Here is a 23,994-nt window from a genome sequence, read left to right on the forward strand (position 1 = left end):
TAACACGCTGACGTCATCGGGCCGTGAGCGCGGCGCCCGCCCGGTACCGGGCAGCTCCTAAGAGAGGAGCACTCGGCGCCCGGGGTGGGGGCGGGGTCCTTCATTGGCTGGACCCCGCCCCCCAGGCAGGAGAGGTCACCGACTGATAGAAAAGTCTTTAACCCCCCCCCCGCGCCCCAGGAGGAAGCAAAGGAGCCCCGTTTCTCAACAAGGTAGCAACTTTCCTACGGGTATTTGGTCATTTCAGGAGAATCTGTAGCAGATTTTGACCACTTCCCTCCAGATGGTCTGAAGAAAAAGTCCCCCAGCAGGTTGCACTTCTGAAACCACCTCCCAGGCCTGTGCTGTGCTCCTCCCCTCCCACCCCCGGCGTGGCCCTCCCCCCTGGGAAATTCCCCCTTTCTGCGGCGCCGGCGGCAGCTGAGGCCCAGGGCCTAAGCCCTCTGAGATGCTTGGGTGGGGGTTGGGTTTGTGGGAGCCTGGAGCGGCTGCGGGAGGGACCCTGCAAGGTGGAGAGGGAGCTGGCGCCAACCCATGCACGTTGACTTGGGGCTTTCCCTCAGCTCCGCAGACGGGAGTGTGCAGACCTGTGGGTTTGTTTCTGGTTGTCACCCTTCTGTTTGCTCACCTCCTGGCCTTCTGGTCTTACCTGCACCCCTCCTAGCTGTGACTGCCCTACCGGGGGTCCTTGCGAGGCACTGCACCCGCTGTGAAGCCGCTTCATTCTGCATGTTGAGCATTTTTTAAAAAAGATTTTATTTATTTGTTCATGAGAGAAGCAGAGACACAGGCCGAGGGAGAAGCAGGCTCCCTGCGGGGACCCCGGGGTCACGCCCTGGGACCAAAGTGGACACTCAACCCCTGAGCCGCCCAGGTGCCCTGGATGTTGAGCCTTGATACCTGGCAACCACCTTCCTATCCTGGAGCCTCAGCCTAAGCAGAGAGGACAAAGGTCAGTGGGTCACTTGAGCCGAAGCTGCAGGATAGGAAGGTGATCAACAGGTACCAAAGCTCCAGAACCGGCTGGCTGACACCATCCTGGGTGGTCAGGAAGAGGAGAGAAGTCAGTGGAAGGAAGCACGCGGGGAGGTGGAGAATCAGGATTCTTGGCCACGGAGGAGATCAGTGTGTCGAAGAAGCAGCCGTGCACACAGCAGGCGGCCAGCAAGCCTTCCGCCAGAGGTCAGGGCCTTGCGTGGGTTGGTGGCCCTGTGCTGGTGGACGGAGGAGGAACTCCACGTGACGGGTGGTATCAGGCCACTCTTTCCACAGCTGGCCCTGGAGGGAACTGGGTAGCCTGACGGGCCTGCGAGGCCGTCTCGGGAGGGACATGATAGGTCCCCCATGCCTCCCGGGAAAGGCGGTCAGATGCCATCAGGACCTTTACCACGAAACCTTTGCCAGCTGGTTACAAATAGCTGCATTTTACTGGGTGTCATACTCTATGTTGGCAAACTGAATTTTAAAAAAAAGAAGAAGAAATGGGTGCATTTTAATTCACAGGCGTGTGTCTTTTTACACAGTGTGAGGATTCCAGAGGCTGATGTTCAGGTACCAGGCCCTAATGTTGGTGTAGGAAAGTAGCGCCTTCAAACACATCCTCCACTTTGATGAAGACCAGGCCCCGCCCCCCAGAGGCTCCCGGTGGGGGAGATCACGGGTCCATCGCCTGCTGAGATTTTTGTTTTAAAAGTTAGAGAAATCAATCAAAAAACAGATGTAAAATACAAGCCTATTTTTTTTTTATCCGATTCGGAAAATCATATTCGCAAAGTCACTGTGCCTAACCACTAGGGATGCTTCCCAATATCGTTCTTGGCTGCTCTGTGCCTCTCCTCGTGGAAGGTACCAGACAGTGCTGGGGGCTGGGACCTACCCTGAGTCGCCCTGGAGCACGGGGTGCACGCCGGATGTCCGGCCACCGAAGTCAGCTCGCGTGGGAATTCTGGTTGCCCTACAGACGTTTTTATCTGTTTGTTCGTTGGGTTGGCAATCCAGAGATTTTACAGAAAATCCAGCTTTTCCTGAAAAGTGGAAAGCTTCTCCCAAGGCATTTGAGCCCCTGCTCCGTGTCAGGGCCACCCGGATGGCCCTCGCCGCCTCGCTGGGAGAGACCACTTGGCGCGCCGGAGGGACCCCGGCCTGGGCTGTGGGGTCGGCGTGGAGCGGCCCTCCGGGGCCCCAGACGTTCTCACTTCCCGTCAGTCCAAGGCTGAAGTCTTGAGATGCACGCGGCTACTTTGACGAATACGAAGATTCACTTACTAGCTCGTAAGTGTTCCTGGTGAGTGTTGTACCGGTGTTTTGCCACTTTCTCTTGGTCTCAGCAGATAGAGAAGTAAAAGTGCGGCTCTCTCTTTTTTATATTCAAGAGGGGTTGCTTCCTCCTGGCCAGGTTAGAGGCCTGCGGCCCTGTAAGAGCTCTCCTCCTCAGACTCTGCTTCACCGACGCGCCCCCCAAAAGAAGGTCAAAATATGGTGTATCCCCGGCTCTTTTTTAAAATGACAGCTACGAGTTTGCATTCTAAACTGATGCTGTTGGCAAAGGGTAATATCCTGTGTACTGCAAAAATTGACATTTTCGAATAAAGCCATGACATCACTTTTTAAAATGTATCCAATGGGATCCAAATACCACAGCAAGCAGATACCTATCATCATTCACTTAAAAAATACATGAATAAGCTCTTTCTTTATGCTGGCGGGTTTTACATGTTTTTTTTTTTTTATTGTTGTTTGTTTGTTTTTTCCCTATTTGTATTTATATAGCCATCCTTACAGGGCTGACAAAATAAATATACATTTTAATTAAGAAAACTCCGTGTGATTATATGGCTTGAGGTGTTAATTTTTACTGATCATATATCATAGTCTGGTGAATGTGGCTGCTTTTCCGACGAGCTTATGTATCCATGGAAGACAACCGTTCCCTATTGCTAGGATGAGCATTGATTCTAGTCCTCGTACTTTGTCCCCACATTGTGTGCACATAAGACATGTTATAAACAGGTAGATGGAAAGGGAAGTAGCTTTAAAACCACAGTATCCTCTCTGGGCTCTTCGTTTGCCATTCTTCTGTTCTTCGTCTCCTGAGTCGTTTGCCACAGTTCTCGCGGCTTTGCTCCATGAGATCAGAATCAGCTGTGATCAGACCCTTCTCCAATCTTGTGAGAAGCAAGGATGTTACCCATAGTAGTCAGAATGTTTGTGTCTCCCAGCATTCATGTTGAAACCCAATCTCCAGGTGAAGGTATTTAGAGGTGGGGCCTTAGGAAGATGATTAGGTCATGAGGGTACAGGCCCTAGGGATGGGATTGGGGTAAAGGCCTAGGGATGGGATTGGGGTAAAGGCCTAGGGATGGGGTTAGGGTAGAGGCCTAGGGTTGGGGTTAGGGTAGAGGCCTAGGGTTGGGGTTAGGGTAGAGGCCTAGGGATGGGATTGGGGTAGAGGCCTAGGGTTGGGGTTAGGGTAGAGGCCTAGGGTTGGGGTTAAGGTAGAGGCCTAGGGATAGGGTTAGGGTAGAGACCCTAGGGATGGGGTTGGGGTAGAGGCCTAGGGATGGGGTTAGGGTAGAAAACTAGGGTTGGGGTTAGGGTAGAGGCCTAGGGTTGGGGTTAGGGTAGAGGCCTAGGGATGGGATTGGGGTAGAGGCCTAGGGTTGGGGTTAGGGTAGAGGCCTAGGGTTGGGGTTAAGGTAGAGGCCTAGGGATAGGGTTAGGGTAGAGACCCTAGGGATGGGGTTGGGGTAGAGGCCTAGGGATGGGGTTAGGGTAGAAAACTAGGGTTGGGGTTAGGGTAGAGGCCTAGGGTTGGGGTTAGGGTAGAGGCCTAGGGTTGGGATTGGGATAGAGGCCTAGGGATGGGATTAGGGTAGAGGCCTAGGGATCGGATTAGGGTAGAGGCCTAGGGATGGGATTTGGGTAAAGGCCAAGGGATGAGGTTAGGGTAGAGGCTAGGGATGGGATTGGGGTAGAGGCCTAGGGAGGGGGTTAGGGTAGAGGCCTAGGGTTGGGGTTAGGGTAGAGGCCTAGGGTTGGGGTCAGGGTAGAGGCCTAGGGTTGGGGTTAAGGTAGAGGCCTAGGGATGGGATTAGGGTAGAGGCCTAGGGTTGGGGTTAGAGTAGAGGCCTAGGGTTGGGGTTAAGGTAGAGGCCTAGGGATAGGGTTAGGGTAGAGACCCTAGGGATGGGGTTGGGGTAGAGGCCTAGGGATGGGGTTAGGGTAGAAAACTAGGGTTGGGGTTAGGGTAGAGGCCTAGGGTTGGGGTTAGGGTAGAGGCCTAGGGATAGGGTTAGGGTAGAGACCTAGGGTTGGGGTTAGGGTAGAGGCCTAGGATTGGGGTTAGGGTAGAGGCCTAGGGTTGGGGTTAAGGTAGAGGCCTAGGGATGGGATTGGGGTAGAGGCCTAGGGTTGGGGTTAGGGTAGAGGCCTAGGGTTGGGGTTAAGGTAGAGGCCTAGGGATAGGGTTAGGGTAGAGACCCTAGGGATGGGGTTGGGGTAGAGGCCTAGGGATGGGGTTAGGGTAGAAAACTAGGGTTGGGGTTAGGGTAGAGGCCTAGGGTTGGGGTTAGGGTAGAGGCCTAGGGTTGGGATTGGGATAGAGGCCTAGGGATGGGATTAGGGTAGAGGCCTAGGGATCGGATTAGGGTAGAGGCCTAGGGATGGGATTTGGGTAAAGGCCAAGGGATGAGGTTAGGGTAGAGGCTAGGGATGGGATTGGGGTAGAGGCCTAGGGAGGGGGTTAGGGTAGAGGCCTAGGGTTGGGGTTAGGGTAGAGGCCTAGGGTTGGGGTCAGGGTAGAGGCCTAGGGTTGGGGTTAAGGTAGAGGCCTAGGGATGGGATTGGGGTAGAGGCCTAGGGAGAGGGTTAGGGTAGAGGCCTAGGGTTGGGGTTAGGGTAGAGGCCTAGGAATGAGGTTAGGGTTGAGGCCTAGGGATGGGATTAGTGCCTATAAAAGAGACCCTGTAGAGCTCCGTGCCCCCTTCTGTGACATGGGGACACGGTGAGAAGATGGCCATGTGTGAACCGGAGCAGGTCCCCATCAGACACCAAATCTGCCAGGGCCTTGGACTCGAACGTCCAGTCTCCAGAGCCATGAGAAGTAAGCTGCTGTTGTGTATAAGGTCTGCAGTCTGTAGGATTGTGTTACGGCAGTGTGGACTAAGACACCGCCTGACGAGAAGAGGTATTTATTTCAAGCCTTAACAGTATTTGCTTCCTCTGTACCTGTTCTGAGACCTCGCTCTTCCTTTGCTCTGCAGATGTTCACGCCGCTGGGCGCCGTACCACAGGAAGACTGGGAAAAGGGGGGCACCTGTTGGTTTAGCCTCTGCCTCCGTATCAGCTTGTGACCCCAGGGTCTGGGGGTCCAGCCCTGTGTTGGGGGAGGCAGCTCAGCAGGAGTCTGTCTCCCCTCCCCCACTGGTGCACGTGCTCTCTCTCAAATAAATAAAATCTTAAAAAGATTGGGAGAAGGGGATCCCTGGGTGGCGCAGCGGTTTGGCACCTGCCTTTGGCCCAGGGCGCGATCCTGGAGACCCGGGATCGAATCCCACGTCGGGCTCCCGGTGCATGGAGCCTGCTTCTCCCTCTGCCTGTGTCTTTGCCTCTCTCTCTCTCTCTCTGTATGACTATCATAAATAAATAAAAATTAAAAAAAAAAAAGATTAGGAAAAGGCTCAAGGTATATATTTCTTTTCTTTTTTACTTGGTGGAGATTTTACATCCTTAATTATATCCTACTTCTTATCACTGCTATCCTATTTATTTTATTCTTGTCTATATTCTTTCTATTTATTCCATGACTCGTCTACGTTGTCCAATTTTTTAAAGTTAAGGTATAATTGACGTAGAGCATTTTGTTAGCTTTAGGTGTACAACCTGGTATTTGTGCATGTTGTGAAATGATCACCACAGTCAGTCTCGCTATCCGTCACCACGCACGGTGATTTTTTATTCCTGTGATAAGATCTTTTAAGATTTACTCTTAGCGACTTTCAAATGTACGATACGGCATTATTAACCGTAATCACCGCGCGGCACGTCACACCCCAGGACTGATGTATGTCATAACTAGAAGCCTGTACACGTTGACCCCTCCTGAGCCCCCGCCCCCGGCCCCGACAACGGCCAGTGTGTCCTCTCTACAGACGGGCTCAGTGCTGTCCGCGGCGTAGACTCCACATATAACCGAGGTCACGCGGTACTCGTCTTTCTCCGTCCGACTTCCTGCACTTAGATGACGCTCTCGAGGTCCCCCCGTGGTGTCTCAAGTGGCAACATTCCCTTCTTTCTTACGGCTGAATGGCATTCGGTGCGCTTTTCTTTAGTAAAGTAGGAGACGAGAGGGGAAGAGGTCCCTTGCCGTCGAGCTCTTTTTCAATGGACGGCAACTGAGGCAACTGATTCCCTTAAAACTATGCTTTTCTGTGTACTTCTTGGAACCATCGCGTCCCCAGGAAAGAAGGTGTGTCGCCCGGGTTGAGGACGGCTGCCAGGGCACAAGGGCAGGCCTGGGGCCTTGCGGTGACGGGGCATCACCGGGAGGTCGGGGCTGCAGCGCTGGGCCAGCAGCGCACCACACTGTCCGCGGTGTGGCCCAGGCCGTGGGGTCTTGGCTGAGCGGTGGGGCCTTGCGGGGCCGCCGCCGGGTCACAGTTGCACCTTCGTCCTGGCTGTCACCCCTTGTCACCAAGACCCAGAGACAACGTGCTCCCTCCACCCCGCCCTCAGCACAACCCCTCGGACTGAAGGAGCAACGCCCGCTCCTTCCTGGGCGAGGTCAGCCCCCAACCCCCCCCCCCCCCCCCCGGCCCGCACCCCCTCGCACAACCCAGCTTTCCAGTCTGCTGCTGTTTTGAAGACGTTGCTCAAAGTGAGCCAAGAATTTTCAGAGGCGATGGCCGGTAATACTCAGTCCTCCTTTGTTCTCTGCTCCTTTTTCTTCTCCTACCTCGTTTTGAGGCTTCACGAGAATTTCGTACGTGAGCTAAAATTGCCTCTGGAGGGTAAGCCGGTCTCCACTGCCCCTGGCCATCCCATCTGTCTCACCAGTGAGGATTTTGAGGGCCTCGAGGAGCCAGGTCCGCTCCTGAAGTACCCTAGGGATTTAGGTCCATTAGAGAGTCCACCTGAGAAATTCAGTCTAGGACACTTGAAACACTTGAAATATTTTTAAACCGAATTTAATTTTCCACAGGTACATTGGAACAGTTCTGATCTGGAATCATACGGGATTTTTTTTTCTCTTTTTTTCCCCTAGGCATATTTCATCCTGCACCAGAAGGCTTCAATTGCCTCAAAATTGGAGGAAAGGAAAGAGAAAGGTGAGAAATTTTTAAAAATAAAATGTTTGTTGAAATTTTTGAGCACCCAGCATATGCCAGGCGCTTTGCACACATTATCTCACTAAATCCTTCCAACATCCATGTGAGGTAAGTATCCTTACCCCGTTTTGCAGCTGAAGAAAGTCTCAAAGTGTGGAAGCCGAACACTTGCCCCACCTTCGTTCTACGTCTGCCTGATTGCAATGCTTATTACTCAAGCACAATTTCTCGACATCTAAGGAAGTGCAGACGCTGGGCATAGATCTACTTTATACAATAGTGTGTGTGTAGTTAGATGTGAGTAAGGTTTTCTAGGGCAATGTCGGGGTATCCTAAATTGGGGTCCATTTAATCCTTCTGGTGCCTAAAGGACACTTCTTTGGATTTCTATGGCACTTCAGCAGGAGATTGATTAAATAAAATCTCTTAAAATTAAAAAAAAAATTTTTTTTTGAAACCACTCAGGCTTATTCTATATCTTCCAAAATAGTGAATATGGCATTTGGTTTTTCAAGCATGACCGGCTTCCAAAGTTCCGTGGACAATAGGATGAAAAGAATGAATTTGAACTAATTGGATCAGAACAGTGATAAATAAGATAAGAACTCTTAGGACGGCGAATACTTTGCCTACCCTGGCACTAGTGTCCTTCCGAGTTAGCAGAGCTACGTAGATTGTGACATTATCCAACGGGATGGTAAACCCGGGAGGGAGAATGAGTTTGAGCAGCAAGATGAGTCTGGTTTTGGACAAGTTGAGCTTGAGGAGCTTCCGGCACAGACCAAGGGGGATGATCCCCATCGGGCTTGTGGTTGTGAGAAGGAGACCTGGGCTCACTAGTGAGGGACGCACGGATGACGGGTGAATCCACTGGAGAGCAGGGTCACAGGGGGAGTGGGGACAAGGAAGGACAAGAGAGCCAGGACACCAACCCAGAGGCCACAGTCAACGGAAACTTGGAAAGCCAGCCGAAGAAACTGAGAGGTAGCCAGAGAAGAGGGCAGCCCAGATTTTTAAAAAATCTTTTTTCAGGGAACTTTAGGGAAGCGGGAGGTTCAACAGTATCAGAAGCAGCTGAGAGATCCTGGAAATGAAGAGCTCTGGATCTGACCTAAGGAAATCCCTGGCCATCTTGGCCGGAGGGGCTCCCGGGGAGACGGCGGGGCGGGTGGGAATCTGCGCCGGGTGAGAGGGGAGGAGGTGAGGCCCAGGAGGCAGGCGCGACGTTGGCGTGGAGTGTGAGTTGAGAAGGGCAGGGGTTATGGAGGGGATTGAGTTCGGTTTCTTCCTTTAAAGAGGGGGACTATATGGGCACGTTCAGGGTGCTGTGGGGGCAAGGAGCACCCCAGAGGGACGGCTGGACGACGTGAGGGGGTAGCGGATTGGGGTGGGAGAAAACGGCAGGAAGGACGGTGCACGAACGCTGGCCCTGCCCTCGCCGCACGTGGCTGGTGCATCGCTGAGTGCGACACCGGGAACTCCTCCTGCTCTCTGTGAGCCGGTTGGGACTTGAATAAAAGCTTGGGGGCGGGGGAAGGTTGACCCTCTTCACATTCTGAGAAATAACGTGGAAACTAGCAGGTCTCCCCATTGCCCTCACGGATCGGTTGCCTAATCTACTCCCTGCTTTGGCTGATGCAGGGAGGCCCTCACGTACCCAGCTCGGGGTTTCCACGTCTTGACTCACTGTCCTCGTAGGCATTTTTGTGTAGTAAGTGAAATTTTGATGTTTTCCTATGCCATCAAGTAGAGGTTATTTTTTTTTTCCTTTTTCTTTTCTTTCTCTCTCTCTTTCCTTCTTTCTTGGTTAAAGGGTAGAGCATTCGCCTCTTTCTATAAGGAAAAAAAAAAAAATAACCCAAGTCAAGAGATGGAGAATGAAGGACAGCAGTTCCTACCCGGTTTCAGGCCTGGCTGTCAATCTATCCAGATGCATAGCAGTCAAATTAATCGATCGGGAAGCAAGCCAGGTACATCATTAACTTGCCTTCGCTTTCCAGGTCAGCTGTGCTGGTTTGGCTGCATACGAACATGATTTTAAATTTCCTAATTCCACAGGAAAATGCAAAGGCTGACAGTTTCCGTATTCAGGATTCCCAGGTCACATCCGCACAACCCAGCACACACTGTAGCGACATTAAAAAAAAAAATACTGGCTCACAAGAGCAGTAAGAAGTATCTTAGACGTTCTTCACAGCATTCTTTAGTTGGCCAAGCGTCTTTACCATGTAGAACAGTTTTGTGCGTCCGCCCACGGAGCGCGGACTGGTCAGCAGTCTCCGCAGCAGGTGCATGGACAGTGATTCAGCGTGTCTCCGTGGGACCCTGGCCCGTGGGCCGCCGTGGGCCGCCGTGGGCCTCTGTGGGCCGCTGTGGGCCGCGAGCCGGATCCATGCCCCGGGCCGGTGGTCGGCACATGCGCCCGAAGACCCGTTCGGGCCCTGAATACGGATCCAGGGCCAGAGAGGTCATGGTTCTGTTGGTGGAAAGAAAGTTCTTTGTTTTAAAACTCGCTGATAGACCCTCGCCGTAGACGCCCGGCTAGCGTTCCCAGAGCCTGGCAGGACGGGCTCATTCGGGTTGGTTTCGGGGGTCAACGTTTCCACTGGAGCCTGTGAGAAGCTCGCCAGGTGATGAGTCAGGAAATCAGGCTTGACCCCCGCCTGTAATGTGGGAGCATCCCGGGCATTCCTGTCTGTGGGCGGCTCGGCAGCTGGGGAGCGGGCCTGGCCCGGGTCTCCTTCCCCATCCCTCCTCCGACCGCCCGCCCCCGCCTGCCCCCGCCTCCACCGCTGTGTCCAGGCAGTGCTTTGCGAGTCTCCACTTCCCGTGGGGCACGTGTCGGTTCGAGTCTGAGGGCCTTGGGATTGCTTCCTGAGTCAAGAAGGGGTTTTTATTCTGACGAAAATATTTATTCATATAACTAAGATCGTGTGCCTTGATTAGAAGTGACATAAAACGCAGAGACCGGATCCCTCCTGGCACAACGTGAAGTAGGAAAGGCACCGAGGAATCCTAGGAAATGAGAAAGTCCTTGTTCAAACCAGGGTCGTCGGGGGCCTGCAGCTGACATGACTTGAGGCTAGAGAAGGGACGGAGGATATGTCGTTAGCAAGTCAGTGTAGGCCTTGGAAGTGGGGCCTGCAAGCCTAAGCTTTATGGGCTTCATGGTAAATGTGCTTCTGGATCAAACAAATGCAGCCTAATAACTGAGCTTATGTGCCTCGAATTTTCATATTTGCTTCAGCACAATGTGTTCACTTGGTATTCACTCGAATCGTCCAGATGTGTTTAGGATGAAAAGCAGCATTTTCAGGGGCCCCTGGGTGGCTCAGCGGTTGAGCATCTGCCTTCGGCTCAGGGCGTGACCCCGGGGTCCTGGGATCGAGTCCTGCGTCGGGCTCCCTGCGTGGAGCCTGCTGCTCCCTCTGCCTGGGTCTCTGCCTCTCTCTGTGTCTCTCAGAAATAAATGCATAAAATCTTAAAAGAACAATTCTCTGATCCCCAGTTCCATTCCCAGAAACAAGCTGTTTCCACTTTGTTTCTTCTCCCTCTGGCATATACCCCAAAGGTCTAATAATATATCCTTACACTTGAGGTTTCTTTTTTTGTTTTGTTTTGTTTTTTGTTTTTTGATTCATCAAATTTAAATACTACCCATTGTCTCCCTGCAACGACAGGGAGGACTTCTATTCCATGCGACCTCCTCCCACCGTTTGGTAGTAACTACTGCCGTTGTGCGTTCCAGTCTCCAGTACCTTCCTTTGGTTTTAGTCCTGCGTAACGGGGGGCCCTGTGCCACCGAACTCGGCCGTCAGCCGCGTGAGCCTCTCGTCCGGGGGTGAGGGTGGGGGTGCTGCCCTTGGTCCCCTTCCGCCCTCATCCGTCGGGCGCTCCCTTTGGCCCGTCTCAGCCCTTCCATGTCTCGAAGCCCAGAACGGCTCTTACCCCGCGGGTCTCAGCTGCTCCCGTAGGCCTCGGCGCCTCCGAGTGCCGCTCCCTCGACTTCGGACACGCGGTGTAGCCCTTGGTCCTAGAGCTCGTTGGCCGTGTTTGAGGCCAGCTCTCCCGTCCCGCAGCCACTCGCTGAGCCTCGGGCAGGGCTGGCGACGACTGTCTATGGAGCTGAACCCTCTGTTCTCTAATCGGTTCAGGTTCGTGCACCTCACCGGTCTCGCTAGATTACGAACTTCGTATGCTTTTGCATTTTCCCATAGCATTAAGCACAGGGCGGGCAGTCAGTAATAAGCAGCTGAATAATTCTGATCTCCGGCTTCACCCACGTCATCCTGTAGCGTTTTTACTGCTTATGCTACCAGAAGATAGCAGCAGGTGGTGGACAAATTCCCATTTCGTGTTAACTCTAGGCCGTACAGTATGTTTCTCCCCCCTGCCTCTTGCGTGGGAGTCTGATTCTTTCTCCCCATTTAATCCCTAGGCTCCAAGGACGTTGTTAAATGTGGCTTTAAAAAATATCCTTTAAGGCAGTTTGTGTGTGCAGACAGGATTACTCAGAGGTTTTTTTTTTTTTTTTTGCTTGTTTGTTTTAAAAATTAATCATTGATTGTTACACATCCACAAACGTAGCTCTTCTTTAGGCTTTTGAGTTCACCTTAAAAATGTGATTTTTCTAAGTTCAGTAAATTTGAGCAGTCACGTTTAAGGGGGCCTTTGAGTAGCACTTGGTCCCATTTACAAACTTAACTGAACAGCCTGGGACATTTTACGTTTCATTTATGAGTTAAACCTGCTTGACTTCCCTTTCATAGGCTAAGATTGTTTTAACTAACAAAACCCTTCCGAAGTACTTAAATAGCAGTTACGAATCTAACAAATCAAACTCGCAGATACGGGAACATTAATATCTCTTAAATCTTCCAATGATGTAGTATTTTTGCAGTCACAAGTCTAAATCGATGACTCAATCATATATTTCCAGTTAGAATTACCAGGCTTACCTGTGACTTCAAGAGGCCAAAGTCTTGTATGAATAGCTGAACTTCCTAATATTCACAGGTTCTTTAACGCAACATTATAAATATTATGGGTTTGATTTTGTTAAACATTTACAATTTAAATTTAAAATACTGGGGGGCGGGATCCCTGGGTGGCGCAGCGGTTTGGCACCTGCCTTTGGCCCAGGGCGCGATCCTGGAGACCCGGGATCGAATCCCATGTCGGGCTCCCGGTGCATGGAGCCTGCTTCTCCCTCTGCCTGCGTCTCTGCTTCTCTCTCTCTCTCTGTCTCTCTCTCTCTCTGTGACTATCATAAATAAATAAAAATTAAAAAAATAAAATAAAATACTGGGGGGCTTTAAAAATGCTTATCCATTATGGGGAAAAAATCCCGTGTTGTCCTGATGAATTTTGGGACCTGCCTTCTCTGCTTGTTGAAGGAGCCTCATGCCTGGAGATACAGGCTCGAGCATAAGTAAATGCTTACCTGGGACTAAAATGGTCTGAAGGAGCCCTTTCCATAGTTGCAGGATGAGTGGCCTCGACTTAGAGTAATCTCCTATCCAATATCCGCTGGATTCCACTGACGATTTTCTAGCTCTGTTTATATGGGAAGGCTGCTACTTAACTGGTTTTCAGATATGCAGTCCGCCCTGTCCAGTTGTACCAGGTTAAGACAAGGGCTTAGGTAGCAACCGTGCTTGACTGGATTTCTCATTTCTTTGGCTCTTAGAAAATGTAAATGTCTTTACGTCTAACTCTCAAAAATCGTTGGCCTAGGGAGAATCATGCATTATTTTTTTAAAAAAGGTTTTATTTATTTATTCATTAGAGACACAGAGACAAAGAGAGGCAGAGACACAGGCAGAGGGAGAAGCAGGCCCCATGCAGGGAGCCCGATGTGGGACTCGATCCTGGGTCTCCAGGATAAGGCCCTGGGCCAAAGGCAGGTGCTAAACCACTAAGCCTCCCAGGGATCCCCTAGAACCATGCATTCTTTTAATTCATTTCTCATCCAAAAAAAATCCACAATTTCTTTACATATTAAAATATTATCCAGTTGAATTAGGGGCACGTCTCTTGGCTCTGATGGGCTATGGAGTCACAAGGCCTAAGAATATTTACTACCAGATGTGAGCCGGGCATAGATTTATAGAATACAGTCTGGAGGTGGGCCTTCTGTACAAGCCAGTGATATTATTCCACCTGATTCTTCCGTGTTGCCGGGCGGACGGAAAGCCAGTGATGGAGCAGGATGTGGCCCCAGCTAAGCTGTTTACAGCTATAAAGAGTCTAGAAAAGGACACGGCTGTGCTTCTCCTGGAGCTTTGTCTAGAGGTCAGAGAAGGGGCTTATACCGTGCAGGGTAATTTCCATAAAATGGAGTGTATGTCTGCTTCGCTTGATGCTATGCTCTCTGCCTGGGTATCAAACTGTAGGCTGCTAATAAAAATATTTCGGATGGATGGATGGATGGGAGGATGGTCGGGGAGATGGATGGGTTGGGCGGCAGGCAGGCAGGGTCCACCAGGCAGGTCCCCTCCCATGCTTGTAAAGGATGCATGTAGGAGACTGTTCATCTGGCTGCCATTTGGCATGGAGCTAGATCCCAGCCAACTGTCCAACTCATGAGTAGAACAGAAAAAGCTGACAACTGAGAGAGAATTGAGTTGGTTTTACAAAAATCCAAGGTAATGCAACCGAGCCACAGTAATGACCACAAAGTGAAAGCCCTAGGACCTAGCTGTTCTGGGCGAGAAGGTCCTTAACGGTGTTCTCAAAATGATGAGTATGATAGATGAATTACACTAAAAAATAATCCTGGTTTTCTTCAGTCCTTCTCTGATATCTTCCTATGGGCCAAGATGAGCTTAGCGTATGCCTCCAACACCGGTGGGGACAGACGGGCAGGCAGGGCACCTGGTTCTTAGGATCACTGAAACAGCAAGTTTTCCATCTGGCTTTGCTCCTTGGACTCTCCTAAACGCCATAGCAAGTGGCATTGTAGACAGGCAGCTAAACTGGCTGCAGAGAGTCTCTCTGACGTGGCAGATTCCTGTCTTATTACACTTCTTGCTGTCTGGTTATGGGGAGAACGGTTGGTGAAGAAGGATTGACATATAAAATCTTTGTTATCCTTAGGCAAAGAAGTACCTTAATTTTGTGGGGTGTTGTGAGAAGAGGGAGCATAGGAATTACCTGATGGGGTGTGTGTAGGGTGGAGACAGATTGAAGGCCATTTCTTAGGAGAATGTAGGACTTCAGGACCTGCTAAGGGATGAAGTGTGAGACCTTGATCAGAAAGAAGAGGACACTTGAGTTGTAGAGTCGGTCTGGGGGGCTGGCGGGGGGGATCAAAGGAATGGGGGCTTGGAGGGTGCAGAGGGCACTGCTGAGGACAAGAGAACTTGCTTTTGTTAAGAAGCATCACTCCTTCATGTTAAAACACCTGGATCTTGAATCATCTTAAAGATCAAATCAACAAGTATTGGTTTGTGCCCCAGTTGTGTGCGGGGCGCTGGGACAGTCTGTATTTCCCCCCTATGTTTGCGGTTGCTTCTCCTGAAACGTACATGGAAGAGAAATGAAGAGTCGGGCTATTTTTGTTTATCTTTGGCCATTTTAGTCCAGGGGGCACATTTAGCCCGAGACTGAGCCAGCCTTGGAAAGACAGTGCATCTGTGGACTTTCCTCCTTTACTGTTTTTATTCTTATGAACGACAACCTCAGGGCCATGACACAGTGGCTCTAACGCTCCCCGCGGCTCTCCACAATATGGCAATTACGGAAATGGTTTCTTTCCCATTATGCAGCCAAAAAGCAGTGAGATCATGAGGAAGGCAGCAAGAGAAAATATTTAATTTGTTCTCGAGGGGTGCCGTGGGAATAAAAATAGTCTCCTTTTCCCCTGAGGTTTAAATACAGGGACACGACAACAACAAGAAAATGCAGGAACGATGATGGTGCACACCAAACAAGTCCACACTTCACTGCCTAATTAAATCATTTTAATCTAATGAATATAAGCAACAAAATAAATTGGCATAGCGGTGAGTCAGGGAGTGATTCCAATCGGAGCAACTGCGGAGCTGGCGCTGGCCCTGCCGGGACATGCACAGCCTTTCAGCTTACTTTCAAGCAACGCCCTATTGCACTTGAACACCAGTCGAGGAGGCCCGAGAGGGCGGCTTTACCTGGCAGTCTCCCCAGGGGGCCCACCCTCCTACTCACCTTCCCCATTTGCCTGGCAAAAGCTGGGCCTTAGCAACCAGAGAATGCTGGGGAACCTGGCCCCATTGAGTGTGCTCCCCAGGGGGCGGGTGCAGGGGTGGGGGAGGGGTTCCCCCCTCCCGCTGGCCTGGAGTTCGGTGCTAACAGATTATTTACCAAGATGAATGCCAGGTTCCTTGATCTCAGTAGTGGGAGATGGAAAAGTTCACGGTGTTATTACCTGTTGTTTTGACACGAGATCAAAGCTGAGCTGCATTCTGTCTCCGTATGGAAACGGATGTTTTGGAAACGTATCGAGAACAATTTTTCAGCCTTTATCATCTCATTTGACTGAATTTTCCCTTAAAGCCTCCTTCTTTGCTGCTTGTGCTCGCTGTCGGAATAAGAGAATAAAACACTAAAATAAGTTGGTAAGAGGGGCAGCCTGGTGCATTTTAACAGGGAAGAAACAACGATGTTGGGTTGATGCTGACACCTGTGTGCTGACGAGTAGGTTTGACCACTTAACTGGCTTGGTGACCAAGGGCAAGCTTGGTTTCCCCATCTGTAAAATCGGAATAACAATGCAGATTCACGAGAAAGCTCACAAAAAGTACAGATTGAGTTGAAAAAGATCAAGGAAAGTTCCGTTTCCTTGACGGAGAGGTGCCTACTCCATTTACGATGGACATCCCTGACTTTCTAGATGCCTCTGTGGCAGGGGGTTCCCATCTTGTCATGTAGGCAGGAAAGTCCCTTCTTATTATATGGGTTGCAGGGGTGTGGGAAGATTTCTTTTCTCACTACGGTGGCAGTGAGGGTTAGGGGAGTCCCTTTTCACCCCTTTAACACTCATGGAAAGGAGGGGAAAGAAACGCGAGGGCAAATGACTTCTGGGCAACGTTGCTCAGAGTTTGCCGGGACGGGGCGGCTCTGTTCTTGCCGTCGTCCTTTTCGTGCTTCCGGAGGTGGGGTGCTGCTCAGTGTCTGATGCACTTTTCTCCATAGGCCGACCCCTACCCCCTGCACCATTGTCCCGGAAGTCTTTTCACATGGGTGGTATCACTGCTGGGCCGGGCCCTTGCTCCCGTGCCTCTCCTTCCCTTGTTAGCCAGGGCTCTTAACTCTGGGTTGCAGGACATGCCAGGAATGCGGAGATCTTCTCGTTTTAGTGCAGGGAGGTTAAGGAAGTCGGCTTCAGTCCTCTCACACGGCCCGTACCCTGTGGGGCCTGCTGCCCGGGGGGTGCAGGGGGGAGTTGGGCGTGCACACAGCCCTGATGGAAGAGAAGCTCTGGGCTTTTGGGCTCTGTTGGTACTTCCAAGAAGAGGTGTAGGATTTAAAGTGTTTGTGCTTAGAAGGGAACCCAAGGCAGGACCTACAGATTTTAAAGCCATTGGTATATGTTTTGTTGAATCCGGGAGAGCTGGCGACATTGCCCGGGGAGCTGTAGTTCTCCACCTCGGCCGCGTGGAGGAAAGCTTTGGGAATCCTCCCTCCGGAGATGCTGAGCGAAAAACAGGTACAGAATGCAATCTGGGCAGTGGGGTCTGAAAAGCTCCTGAGGCGACCGTAGTGCTCAGGCGGCTTTGAGAGTCACTGTCTACCCCGGACCTCCCCTCTCTCCCCCTCTCCTCTCGTGTGACTTCAGTGTGTAGACCTGAGCGACTCACTGCAGCCGCCTGGGGAGATTTTCAAAATCCGGAGGCCCGTGCTGCATCGCAGATCAACCAAAGAGGAATTTGTAGGGGTGAAACTCAGGCATCAGTAAACTTGGAGACTGGGGACCCCATTGTGGAGCCTGCAAGGAGAAGAAGGCGCCAAGGAAGGGGCGCTTGTAGGTCATCAGGGAGACGCCGAGGTAGCCAAGTCCACTGAGACCCGGGCTCCCCGCAGATGCCCAAAGACTCGCTCTGTTGGGCACTGGCTGTGGGTGGAGTCTTCAGCGCAATGTTGAGAAGCAGTGATGATAGTGACCGCCTGCCTGATTTTAAAGAGGATGCTTCCAGCATTTCCTGTAATACATACCACCTTTCTAGTCTTTTCTGCTTTTACTATGAGTTTGTATTATGATGAATTTTTATCACATGCTTTCCTTGCATCTATTGAATTGGTCATGTTTTTTTTTTTTTTTTTTTTTAATCTGTTGGTGTAAGAATTACATCGTAGTTTTTCAAATATCAAACTATCCCTGCATTCCTGGCTTGAGAGTGACTTGATCGGGTGTCCTGTTTTTTATCCACGCCGTTCCATTTGACCATGTCAGTATTTTGTTTAAGGTTTTGCATCTTTATTCATGAAGTCGATGCTTGAAAGTTACCCTTTTCCTAATGCCTGCGTGGTTTTAGTATCAGGGCTATTCTGGTGGTGTGAAATGACTTGGGGCATATTTCCTCTTTTTCTATTTCCTGGAAGATATTGTATGAAACAGATGATTTCTTCTTTGAAAGTTTGGGAGTATTTTTGTCTAAAGCCATCTGAGCCTTGTGTTTTCCTTGTGGGAATATTTTAAAATATTGCTTTAATTTCTTTAAGAGTTATAACACTATTCAGGCTTTGCATTTTTGCTTAAAACAATCTCAGAAAGTTGTATTTTTCTAGGTCCCCACCTCCCTTCTTCCTGCATCTATTTCAGATGCCTGTTCAGCCACATTTCCTGCTGTCTCCATTTTCCAATTAGCATTGACTCTGAACACTGCAAGGTGGCTCCTGCTTCCTCCGAAGCTGCTTTGACAAGGTTGCAAATGGACCTCCGTGATGCCAGCTCGAAAGGATTCTTTTTAATTCTTTTTTTCTTTTGACCTTTATGCTTTATTTTGAGAGAGTTTACCAGCTGGTCCTTCCTGAAACTTTCTACTGTTTGGCTTCTGCGACAAAATTCTTTTCTGATCTTCTATCTTTCTGATTATACACCAAAAAGCTCATTCATAAGCTACTTCCTCTTTCTCTCCTACCTTGTGGGTATGTTTTCAGGTTTTCATTCTTGGTCCACTGTTCTTTTCATTCTGTATAATCTCCTCAGATGATCCTATGGACCCTTACGATTTGAATGCCACCCAGGGGTAGATTCGGGTTTTGTGTGGTCTGATGCGGATATAATTTGGGAGTTTCTCTTTGAGAAAAACAACACAAACATTGGTGCAGGGCCTCACCTTGTGCCCAGGGAAGTAAGGGACTTGAAACTCAAGCTTTGTTAAAACTATAATAAATTTATCCCTGTCTACATCTATAAATAGATGACTCCCAAGTTGTTGTATCTTCTTTGACCTTGTTCCTAAATTTAAGATTTGTAAGTTGAGTTACTTACTGGACTTCTCTGTCCCACAGTGGAACCTAAGGTGGAGGTTTAAGAACATGGCCCCAAAGTTACTCGACGGGCCTCCCATTGAGAAGTGGGGTTTCTGTCTCTCTCTTTGAGTCTGGGCCCAGGCCCTAAGAAGGTTCTGGGCCCAGGCCCTAAGAAGCTGACAGCAGCCATTCCTCAGGTTTTGGAGTGTTTACTTTTGGAAACCAGACCCCCTATTGTGAAAAGGTCAGGCAGGCACACGAGAGCCCACAGGGGTCCCAGCTGGCACCCAGCTCCAACTGGCCAGCCGTGTGAGTGAACCATCTTTGAAGTGGATCCTCCAGCTCCTAGTCAAGCTGGCCTAGCTGACACCACTCGGGGTACAAATGGGGTTTTCTCACTGAGCTCTGCCCCAATCACAGATTGGCGAGACTAGAAAATGAATATGACTTCCAAATCTTGACTATCGGGGTGGTTTGTTACACAGCAATAGACGGAACACACAGACGCCTGAATCTACCCCTTCCTCTGTTTGTCCCATCGTAATTAGTGATGGTGCCAGTGACGCTGTCACCCATACATTGTGTGAACATTCATCCTAAATTTTTCCTATTCCCTCTTCCCTCATATCCAATTAATCATTAAATCATGTAGTTTCAGATTTTACCTCTTTGGTACTTTCTCGCATCTACTTCCTCTTCTCTATCACTTTGTGAAGCCCTCTATATCTCTGGATATTTTGCAGGAGACGCTTAATATATTTTCCATTTTCCTGTCCTGCTCAAGATCCATCTCCTGCACTGCCACAAAAGTGCTAGCAAAATAAATTCTACACATTACTTCTCTGCTTCAATCCTTTTGATACAATAAGCAGAATAATTAAAGATAGGATGTAATTCTCACACTTCTCTACTAAAAAAAGATCTGAGTTTGCAGATTAAAAAATTACAACACTAACAGATAAACTCATAAAATTCCCTGTAGCATCCTCCCTGCCCCCCTGCCCTCACTACTATGTCTATCAAACCACCAGCACGCTATAAAGAGATTTATCAGTGATGGATTAAAAAGAAAGTTGCCTTGGATTTCCCATTTACCGGGGGCAAAAAAATAAATACTAGGATTTGAAGGGGTACAGCTGCCAGAATTTTAATACCCAGCCAAATCATCATTTGTACGTCAGAAATAGAAATGCAGGAAAAAAGGATATCACCCACATATACTTTCTAGAAATAAAAATGATTCTCAGCATTATGTATAGTCTATTGTGTTCTATTCACAATGAAGCTTTCCATGCCCAGATATGTCATGAGGTTGGATAACACTGCAGTGGCCGCGACCTATTGCAATGTAAATACAGTCGCCTTAGCTAATACTTTTCAAATACCCAACAGCTCGGCAACATTCTAAGGCTGGTCTGCGGGACCAGCTGCTATTTTGAAATCTTCTTTTAACGAGAAAATTTGTTTCCAACTTCTGTGCGTCTAGCTTAGCAAACAATTTTTGAAGCATAATGTGGAAGTATCTGAAGTGATTTGTCTTTCTGTCACACAAACGATAGCTCGAGTTAGAACATGGGATAGCCAAGATTCATACTCTTGATATTTAAAAGATGCACATATTTATGAGAATCCTGAACAATGTTTTTTTTTTTTTTTCTGAAAAACATTCCTTTTATTTCTTGCTCTTGCCTTAGATCCGTAAAATGTTTGGAGATCAGATGCTGAGGCTGTCTCAAAGTGTGACACCCAAGAATTGGCTTCAGTTTGACATGAGTTGGCATTTCTTTTTGTTTCCAGGTTGCCTTGGGTCTGAATTATTACAGAAAATGGCTCTCCTAAATCAACAGGAGGCAAGTATGAAAGTCTAGAAAATGATAGCATCAATATTTTAACGTTTGATGAAGAATTTAATAACAGAGTAATGGGTATGCGTGGTGCCGATGACTTTTCCAGAATCACAATTACAGGAATATCTGGGAATACAGCAGTATTTTTCCAGAGTAGCTTGTAAGTAATTACAGGGCTGAAACAGTTTTTCTTTGAGGGGAGGTTTTAACTATTTGTTTGTTTTTTTTTTTTTCCACATGTTGTTACCACAGAAGTGGTTATGTTGGACCGTGGCCTATGTTGGTAGATGACAAATTCTGACCCAAATTCCACATTCATAATGGTTGTTTTGATCCAGAAAGAACTGTCTCAGGTAATCTGGTGGCACGTTTCAGGGGCAAGAACAAATGGAGTCAGTAGGTACTGTGACCCCCGAGGGTGAGGCCGGTTGTATGTAAATGAGTCTTGGCTTGGATTTGCTCCTTCTCTTTATTTTCTCTTTTAAAAATTCTTTCTTTTCACAAGTCTGAGAGAAAGAGGAAAAAAGAGAACTAGTCGATTCTTGCTGTACATCTTTTTAAAAAGCCTGGGGGAGTTGTGAAAGACATTGCATGCTTTTCTAAGGACGTGAGTTAATAGAAAACTTGAGAAAGTTTGGTTTTTGGAGCACTTAGTGTTTGTTTTCCGTTGAACTGATGAGAAAGAGAGAGAAGAGTCAAAAGAACCGTGGCAAGTATCACATGGTCCTATTGTCAGGGTGTTGGGGGGAAGTGGCTGTAAGGGCTGGGGGCTCAGGAGGCACAGCTCTTGAATTAGGCATTCGTCTCATTTTTTCCCCCTTTTTGGTTCCTGAGTCTTAGAAAAAATAATGTGGGCAGGGAAGAGCCAGGCAGGATGGATCATGCAAATAAAGGAAGATCTCATCCTACAACTTAATTTGGTTTCAGCATAACCTCAGTGAAACCACAAAAGACTCATGTAACCTGAGATTTCTCATGCCCTGGGGCCTGCTGGCCCCCCATTCTCTGAAACCTGGAGAAAATCCTGAAGTTCTAACACTTTGGTAAGTCCCCACAGTCATCTCTTTACCGTGTTCTGACTGAGTACAGCATGAATGTTGGAGGGTGTTCTGGCTTGGTCAGCTGTGGCTCCTCTTCTGTTTCCCAATCTTGTCATTAATCATCTTCTCTATTACCTAATTGGCTCTTTCTAGGTCCTGGGCCACCTGGTCACACAGAGTGTCTCGTAGTTGGGCTGCTGGAAGATTGTGAAGCTTACAAAGTTCTTACGTGAATCTTACTCCCTTTAACCTCACCTTATTACATAAGCACATAGTTTGCTTAATTGTTTGTTAACACAGTCTAGGGTTATCTGTGAGTGGAGCTGTCCTGCCAGATTGTAAGGTCAATGTGATATCACCATCTTGGAACTTTGGCCAGAATCCTAGTCAGTGACCTTGTGCTGATTTATTTCTTCACAACATTGAACTTCCCGGGTTCTGAAGGTTTAAGTAACTCATTAGGGACCCACAAAAGCCTTCCGGACCATGAGGCATTCCTTCAAGCTATTAAATGGAGCAAGTGAAATTGATCAGATAAAATTCCTGTGGTTGAAATTTTATTGATGCCCACTTCGGAATTATCCAGAGGATTAGCTAAGCAGAAGTGTGTTTTAACTGTGCCATATATACTTTAAAAAGGAGCCTCACCTCACTCAGCTGTGGCTTGAGCTCCCTCTCAAGCAGCGCAGTACGGGGGGCTCTGCTTGGCTGAGGATGTCTGCGGAGGGACTGCGGGCAGGGCACTGTGGGGTTGGGCATCCCGTTGTGGGGTGACAGGAAGCCCGGCTTTCTCTACGCCATTCTATGATCCATTACCTTTATTCGCCTTGTGTAAAAAAGTGATGTTCTTCCTCCTGGGCCTATCAGGTTCCAGGAGTGTCCTTGGTCTAGATACAGGGTGAAGGAGGTGATCGCCGCTGCTTTTCCATACGGGGCACATGCTCTGTGCCTTAGTATTACGAGATATATAAATCTTGTCTCTCAAATTTAGACCAACGTAGACCAAATAACTCCATTTGACAGATCAAGAAGATAATCCCTGGGAAAGGATAAAGGAGGGTCAGCATCCTGGATGGGCACAGTCACTTCCTGAAATGACTAGGAAAGTATTTTTTTTAAAAGAGATTTTATTTATTTGAGAGAGAGAGAGAGAGAGAGAGAATGCTCACGTGAATGAGAACGTGCTGGGGAGGGGTGGGGGAGAGGGAGAAGCAGACCCCCTGTTGAGCAGGGAGCCCAATGCAGGACTCGATCCCAGCACCCTGAGATGGTGACCTTTGCCAAAGGCAGATGCTTAACCCACTGAGCCACCCAGGAGGCCTGACTATGAAAGTATTTACTCGATTAACTGGAGCTCAACAAAGAAACACAGATGAACTTTAGTGGGGGAGGAAAGTCTTTATTTTCGGCAAAGCAGCAGTTGAGATGTGGACTCTTAGTACCTAGTACACACGCACCTTGTCTAGGTGGTGACCGGGCGTCCACCATGCGCATGGCCTTGTTGGTGATCAAATCATTCTGTGGGTCTTTCTCTTTTCAGCTTTAAGAGGCACCTGTGTGGCCCAGTCGGTGCAGCGTCTCCTTCAGCTCAAGTCATGGTCCCAGGGACCTGGGATGGAGCCCCATGTTGGGCTCCCTGCTCAGTGGAGAGCCAGCGTCCCCCTCTGCCTCTGCCCCTCCCCACCTCGTGCGCGCTCTCTCTCTCAAATAAATAAAATCTTTAAAAAAAAAAAGCAGCAGCTCTTCCCCTCCTCTCTGAAGCCTTCCCTGAATGCAACAGTCTGACGTCCCTGATCCCCTGCTGTCATTGCTGTGTGTCGTCCACCTGCTACAGAGCTTATCCCCCGGACCGACCGTGTTTACTTGCTGTTGGGTTGTGAGACCGAATTCCAGGCCGCGGTTCCTCCTTCCTGCCTCCCCCTGCACCCCAACCCCCTGCCCCCCGCTCCCCAGCGGGTATGTAGGTCTGGCTTTTAGTTCAGGAGAGCTTGCTCGACGTGGGAGGTACTGCACCGCAGCGAGGCACAAAGCTGCGCTCCTTCTCGGTCCCTCACGGCCGGGAGACGGGTGACTAAGCGAACGTTTGCGCCGCACATTTGACGAGTGTACCTACTGCAGTCTCGCGGCCACCCGGCCCGGTGTGTTCTTTCACTGGCTGCCTCACTTGTAAGATGTGAAGAGATACTAGGGAGCGGGCCCCACAGCACGGAATCACTAAGTGGTGAAACAGGAAATGAAACCTGGCCTGCCCGCCTCTGACACCACGTTGGTGCCGCGGAGTTAGGCGGAGTCCCATGAGAAAGAATGACCTACATCTTAACATGTCAT

General features: G+C 49.3%; 2 long non-coding RNA genes across 5 annotated transcripts; both read left to right on the forward strand.

The window, feature by feature from the left end:
• Positions 1-23,363, forward strand: LOC144302750 (uncharacterized). 4 transcript variants are annotated; one of them, XR_013369799.1, is made up of 7 exons: positions 4,865-5,185; positions 7,262-7,325; positions 20,577-20,633; positions 20,879-20,979; positions 21,554-21,669; positions 21,820-21,895; positions 22,690-22,772. It is a non-coding gene; the product is annotated as an uncharacterized LOC144302750 (long non-coding RNA). The 4 variants fall into 4 exon arrangements; XR_013369798.1 differs by lacking the exons at positions 4,865-5,185; positions 22,690-22,772 and adding an exon at positions 1-212 and having other exon boundaries at positions 21,820-22,674; XR_013369801.1 differs by lacking the exon at positions 21,820-21,895 and having other exon boundaries at positions 22,690-23,363.
• LOC144302751 (uncharacterized) lies at positions 233-2,817 on the forward strand. Its single transcript, XR_013369802.1, has 2 exons — positions 233-1,182; positions 1,524-2,817. It is a non-coding gene; the product is annotated as an uncharacterized LOC144302751 (long non-coding RNA).
• Positions 23,364-23,994: the final 631 nt, after the last annotated feature.

The sequence above is a fragment of the Canis aureus genome, chromosome 31 (assembly GCF_053574225.1).
Source record: "Canis aureus isolate CA01 chromosome 31, VMU_Caureus_v.1.0, whole genome shotgun sequence".
NCBI lineage: Eukaryota > Metazoa > Chordata > Mammalia > Carnivora > Canidae > Canis > Canis aureus.